The sequence below is a fragment of the Phoca vitulina genome, unplaced genomic scaffold (assembly GCF_004348235.1).
Source record: "Phoca vitulina isolate PV1807 unplaced genomic scaffold, GSC_HSeal_1.0 scaffold89, whole genome shotgun sequence".
NCBI lineage: Eukaryota > Metazoa > Chordata > Mammalia > Carnivora > Phocidae > Phoca > Phoca vitulina.
Window position 1 is genome coordinate 1,281,194 of NW_022589792.1, and position 6,780 is coordinate 1,287,973.

The window sequence follows — 6,780 nt, forward strand, 5'->3', positions numbered from 1 at the left end:
CTCCAGGTGAGCGGCGCTGTTGGCCGACGCGAAGGCTGCTGCAGGGCGGGGCTTCGGAGGGGACAGCTGCCCCGCCTCCCTTTCCCTTTGCACCCAGGAGGGCTGATGGGAGGAATCTCCAGACCAACCAACCATCCCTTCGTCCACCCACCCGTCCATCCACCCACCCATCCATTCGTCCACCCAGCCAGCCAGCCACCCACTCACCCCCAACCCATTCATCCACCCACCCATCCATCCATCTCCACCCGTCCACCCACCCACCCATCCATTCGTCTACCCAGCCAGCCAGCCACCCACTCACCCCCCCACCCATTCATACACCCACCCATCCATCCATCTCCATCCATCCACCCATTTAACCATTCATCTTGTTTCTCTTCTGTCTCTCCCACATGCACATCAGCCCCAGTAGAGCAGAAATTTTGTCCTGTTTATGTCTGTGTCCCCAGTGCCCCACACTGGGTACTCAAATAATAGCTGTCCAGGTCCGTGGGGAGGGGAGGAAAAAATATATTTGTGCAAATCATTCATTCATTAATTCATTCATACAATAACGATTTACTAATTAATTTATTCTTTCATTCAGATATTTACTGACTAGTAAATTCTTTCACTGAGGAACTGTGGGTAGAACTCAGAGCAGAACAAATGTAACTACTTTTATTATTATTCCTAATGTTACTCTTATTCGTTCCAAAAGTACTTACAAGCTCCTGTTATGAGACACTAAGATGTTGATAGAATGGTGAAAAGATCAGTGGTCATTATTATTGTGACTATATTCTCACCAAACATTGAGTACCTCCTGGGCGCTGGACCGAACATATGGAGGCTGCTTTCATTACGGTAATGCTGCTGCTGAGGCTGATTCATGCAGTGAATGAATATTTATCGAGTACCCCCTGTGCCGCTATGGATGGCAAATAGACCAAGCCACTCCACTGCTCTCTTCAACGGAGGGTGAGAGGCACACAACATAAAAACCAAAAAACAAGATCATCTCTGATCATGACGGGAGATCGTCTTAATCATCTTGATCCTGATCATTTCTGATCAAGAAGACAAGTGAAGGGCGCCTGGGTGGCTCAGTGGTTAAGTGTCTGCCTTTGGCTCAGGTCATGAGCCCGGGGTCCTGGGATCAAGCCCCACATCAGGCTCTCTGCTCAGGGGGGAGTCTGCTTCTCCCTCTCCTTCTCCCTGCTGCTCTGCCTACTTGTGCTCTCTCTCTCTGTCAAATAAATAAATAAATAAATCTTAAAAAAAAATAAAGAAGAAGGCAACTGAGCTGGTGGCAGGTTTTGGGGGGGCACTGTGAGACGGGGAAATCAGAGAAGAGGCTGACATTTGGAAATTTCCCACCATGACTTTACGAGCAGGGAGAAGACAGCGGAAACAGTCCTCATGCAGAGCCTGCATAAAGGGAGTACTAATACTGTTTTTGTTGTTGTTGTTTCTATGTTGTTTCTACAAGGCCTCAGGAGCCAGCTGCTTGGACCTCAAGTCCTGGCTCTGCCACCAGCCAGCTGGGTGGCCTTGGGCACCTGCCCTCCCCTGCCTGGATTCCTGTCTACACATCTGAGAAATAGAGGTAACTGCTCTTTCCTCCTTAGGTTATCATGTAGATGCCTGGGTTATTACCCCCAGGATGACTCTTGGAACAGACATGGGATGTAGCCAACACTCTATAATGTTATTATTATTATTTGCTATCATTGCTATTATTATTTACTGTGAAGCAGTTAAGAACACAGGTGGCAGCGGGACGCCTGGGTGGCTCTTTCGGTTAAGTGTCTGCCTTCGGCTCGGTCATGATCCCAGGGTCCTGGGATCGAGCCCCACATCGGGCTCCTTGTTCAGCGGGGAGCCTGCTTCTCCCTCTCCCTCTGCCTGCCGCTCTGCCTATCTGTGCTCTCTCTCTATGTCTCTGTCAAATAAATAAATAAAATCTTAAAAATAAATAAAAATAAATAAATAAAATAAGTAAAAATTTTTTTTAAAAAAAGGACACAGGTGGCCACTTTGAATCCTGACTCCACAATTGGCTCTGAGGCATTCGGCTAGTGATTGCACCTCTTGTGCCTCAGTCTCCCCTTCTGTTAAACGGGCATGAGAGTCTTGGTGCCACCTCTTCAGGCTTCGCTCACTGCCTGGCACAGCACCGAAGCTCCCTGCACATCAGCTATTACAGACCCCGCAACTGTCTGCCCTCCTAGCGGGATGAGCAGGAGAAGGAAAGGGAAACTCACTTCCAGCCTGGCTGGAACTGATCCTGCTCAATAGAGGGAGGGTCCTGAAGGGCCAGAGGGTGGGGGGCTGGACACCTAGCTCACCCAGGCATCATCTTTCCTTCCTTCTACAAACCCAGCCCCACAGCTTTATCAGCCTCTGAGGGCGGGGTGGGTGTCCCCACCGGGGACTTGAGGGAGGGAAGCAAAGACTGCAGCTGTTGCTATTAGAACTACCCACTCTCCTCCCGGCGGGCCTCTAACGTGGATAATATCATGGCAAGGGCAGCCCAGCCGAAGTGCACACTCACCGAGCACGAGCACATCTCTCCCGATACTTCTTTCTGTCTTCATCGATTTTTTTTCCAAGTCTGTTTTTTTTTTTTTTTCTCGTTGACTCTGGTCTTCCCATCTTTGCTTTTCCTGATAATTCAGGACCCAAGGGGAAGACCTTTCCTGTCTTCTTACATTGGAAGAAGCAGAGGCCCAGAGGGGTCAAGGCACTTGCCCAAGGGCTACACAGCTGTGAGGCAATTGGGCCAGAAATTGAACTTGATTCGCGGAGGTCAAGAGCTCAATCCCCACCCACTCCCAACTGCTCTGCTGCGTTGCCACATACAAGTATTCCTATTCCTAACAACAGCTCAGCCAGTGGGGCACTCAGCTTACCCAGGCCATGCCCTTAGTGTCTCCCCTGTGGGAATCCTTCTAGAAACAAAGCCTTGAGTGAGGGAGGCCTATTATCTCTGTTTGACAGATAGCATTGCCCAGGGGAGGAGAAAACGGACTGACTTGGACAAAGTTATGCTGTCAGCAGTGGTAGGGCTGGAATCCAGTCCTGCAAAGCCCAAGGTTTTATGCTGTCTTTGCTCAAAAGAGGGGCATTGCTGCCACTCTCCATCCCATCTGCTCCCTGCTCAGAAGGTGACCCAGGGGGATTGCGGACGCTGCCAGGCCCTTGCCCCAGCCCATCATCACCGACCCTCTCAAGGGCCCTTCTCCTGGGTCCCTGAGATGTTTTTCAGGCAGTAAATAGAATCCAAAAGCCGGGGCCCAGAGCCCTGGAATCTGAAACTCAAGGTCTGTTTGGCTGAAAAATGCATGAACCCAAAAGCTTCAGTGGGGTCAGAGAACAGAGCAGCTCTGTGTGCCCAATGGCCCCCCCTCAGCTGCAATGTCCCCTGTTCCCAGGGGCTGTGGCCTTGCCCCAGTTCCTCTTGGATGCCTAGAGTCCACCCCAGCCTCCCCTCTGGGACTCTGCCTCTAGGCACCCCCTTCTGTTCCTTCTCCACACTACTCAAGGGAGTGGTCTGAAACTGACACTCCCTCACTCTCATATCCCCAGTGGCTCCCATTGCCCTGGAGCTGCCTGCGGGGCCGATACAGTGAGAAACAACCCCAGCTGAACTCTCTCACTAGCCACCACCGCTTGAGCTTGAACCTACTGCCCCAGACGCACTGACTTCCTTAATTTCGGTTCCTCTCTTTTTCATCCGGCACCTAACCGCACAGCGCACAATAATGCACAACGCCTACTCATTTTTGCTTTCCTAGCCTCCAGCAGCGATAAGGTTTCCTCTTCAGGAAGCCTTCTCTGATCTCTCAATCCATGTCTAGGTCACATCCCTGCTCTGGGCTCTCTCGATTGTCCCACGCTCCCCTGTCATAGCTGTGTTGCACCCTGTTTTTAAAAATCTATTTTTAAAAAACTATCTAACATAAACTTTACCATTTTATCCATTTCAAGTGTACAATCCGGGGGTATGAAGCACATTCACAAGCATTGTGCAGCCGTCACCACCATCCTTCTCCAGAACTCCTTTCATCTCGCAAAACTGAAACTCTGGGCCATTAAACCCAAACCCCCCCTTCCCCTTCCCCTCCCCAGCCCCTGGCGCCCACCATCTACTTTCTGTCTCCATGAATTTGACTCCTCTAGGGAGTTCATATAACTGGAATCAGACAGCATTTATCCTTTTGTGACCAGCCTGATTAAACCGATTTTTAAAATATATTTTAATTTTATGATTTTTTTTTTTAATTGAAGTATCGTTGACAATGTTCTATTGCCTTTGGGTGCGCTCAACACAGCAAACTGACAATTCTGTATCTTAAGCAGTAAGTGTGGATTTGCCATCTGTCACCATCCAATGTCGTTACGATCTTACTGACTGTATCCCCCTGGGCTGTACTCTCTAATCCCCGTGACATAGGCATTTTATAACTGGAGGTTTGTACCTCTTAATTCCCTTCACCTATGTGCACCCACTCCTCCCCCTCTGGCCACCACCCGTTCTCTGTATTTATCATTCTGTTTCGTTTTGTTTGTTTGTGCCTTTGTTTAGATGCCACATGGAAATGAAATCATATGGTATTTGCCTTTCTCGGACTGATTTCCCTTAGCATAATACCCTCTAGGTCCATGCAAGGTGTCAAGAATGGCAAGATTTTATTCTTTTTACGGCTCAATAATATCCCATTGTATGTATACACTGAATCTTCATCCAGCCATCCGTCAATGGGCACATAGGTTGCTTCCATATCTCGGCTGCTGTAAATAATGCTTCGGTGAATATAGGGATGCGTATATCTTTTATACTTAGTGTTTTTGTCGTCTTGGGGTAAATACCCAGCAGTGGAATTCCTGGCTCATATGGTATTTCTATTTTTAATTTTTTGAAGAACCTCTGTACGGTTTTCTGTAGGGCTGCACCAATTTGCTTTCCCACCAACAGCGCACAAGGGTTCCTTTTCCTCCACGTTAAATCTATTTCTTTTCTTTTTTGAAGATTTTTATTTATTTATTTGACAGAGAGAGAGCACAAGCAGGGGGAGCGGCAGGCAGAGGGAGAGGGAGAAGCAGGCCCCCCACTGAGCAAGGAGCCCGACATGGGGCTCAATCCTGGGCCAGGAGCCCCTAAATCTATTTTTTTTCAATAGTTTTAATTACCCACATGAATATTTTCTCCTTTTAAAGAGAGAGAGAGATGCCTGGATGGCTCAGTCATTAAGCATCTGCCTTTGGCTCAAGTCACAATCCCAGGGTCCTGGGATGGAGCCCTGCATGGGGCTCTCTACTCCGCGGGAAGCCTGCTTCTCCCTCTCCCACTCCCTGTGCTTGTGTTCCCTCTCTCGCTGTGTCTCTCTCTGTCAAATAAATAAATAAAATCTTTAAAAAATATAAAAAATAAAATAAAAAATAAAATAAAATATTAAAAAGAGAGAGAGAAGGAAAGAGAGAACATTGTTGATCGGGAAACAGTCCCTTTTGTCCCCACTCCCTCCATCCTGGTCTTTCTGACAACAACTGGCTGGTATGTTCAGATCTTTTTCTATTAAGTTACATGCAGATATATGTGTGTGTGTGTGTGTGTGTGTTTGTAATGTCATTTCTCTCTCTTTTCCCCATACCGTTCACAACTAACCAACTAAATACAACTTGCTATTTTTCAACTTGCTATTTTTACTAACCACTGGGACCTGGAAATCTAGCCAGGCTACTCTGGCAGGGTTACGGAGTGCCTGTGGGTTGTGAAGTCAGGCTCCATGAGTTCAAATCCATGTATAGCCCCACACTCACTACGTGGGTGACTGTGGGGAAATTACTTAACCTCTCTGTGTCATCTTCTCCAACTGGGAAAGAGTTGCGAGGATTTAATAGGAAGCACTTAAGAAATGGCTTAACCTCTATGTGTCACTTTCCTCAACTGGAAAATGATTATAAAGATCGAATATAAAGCACGTAATCCCTCTTCTGAAGCTGAGTAAGCTCCCTATAAACATTCACTCTTGTTACAACCTGCAGGGCCACCTCCTTCTTTCCTATTTACAATTTTTCCATTTTAAAATGAAACATGTTAAGAAAGTGCAGAAGTCAAGTGATTGCCACAAACTGAACCCACCTGTGTAACCACAGTCTTGCTTCCTGTCCACCCTCCTTCCCCCAGAAGCTGCCCCAGAGGCCCTACCACCCATAAAGGCAACCACTAATCCACTTTCAGTTACCAGTTCCCGTGGGTTGATTAGCTATGCCTGTCCTAGAACTTCATTCAGAAGTCCCTGGCCTCTGTCACTCAGCACCATCCTTTTTTCTGAGACTCATCGGTGCTATTGCACTTATCAGTAGTTGATGCCTTTTTATTGCTGAGGACTATTTTATGATACGGATGGACCACGGTGTGCTGAGCCAGTCACCCGTTTATGGACATTTCGGTTGCTTCCAATTTTTGGTCCTTATGAATAAAGCTGTGATAAAGTGTTTGTTTTGTTTAAATATTTTATTTATTTATTTGAGAGAGAGAGAATGCGCACAGAAGAGAGGGAGAGGGAGGAGCTGACTCCCCCCTGAGCAGGGAGCCCCGATGACCCCGGGACCATGTCCTGAGCCGAAGGCAGCCGCTTAACCGACTGAGCCACCCAGGTGCCCCGGATTTAATCGTTTCTGCCAGATAACATTTAGACCCACAGCATGTGCTCAGCCCGGTGGTTGTTACCGGACGCTCAAATTCTTGCCAATCTGATGAATGAAAACATGGCATTTTTTGGTCTGTTC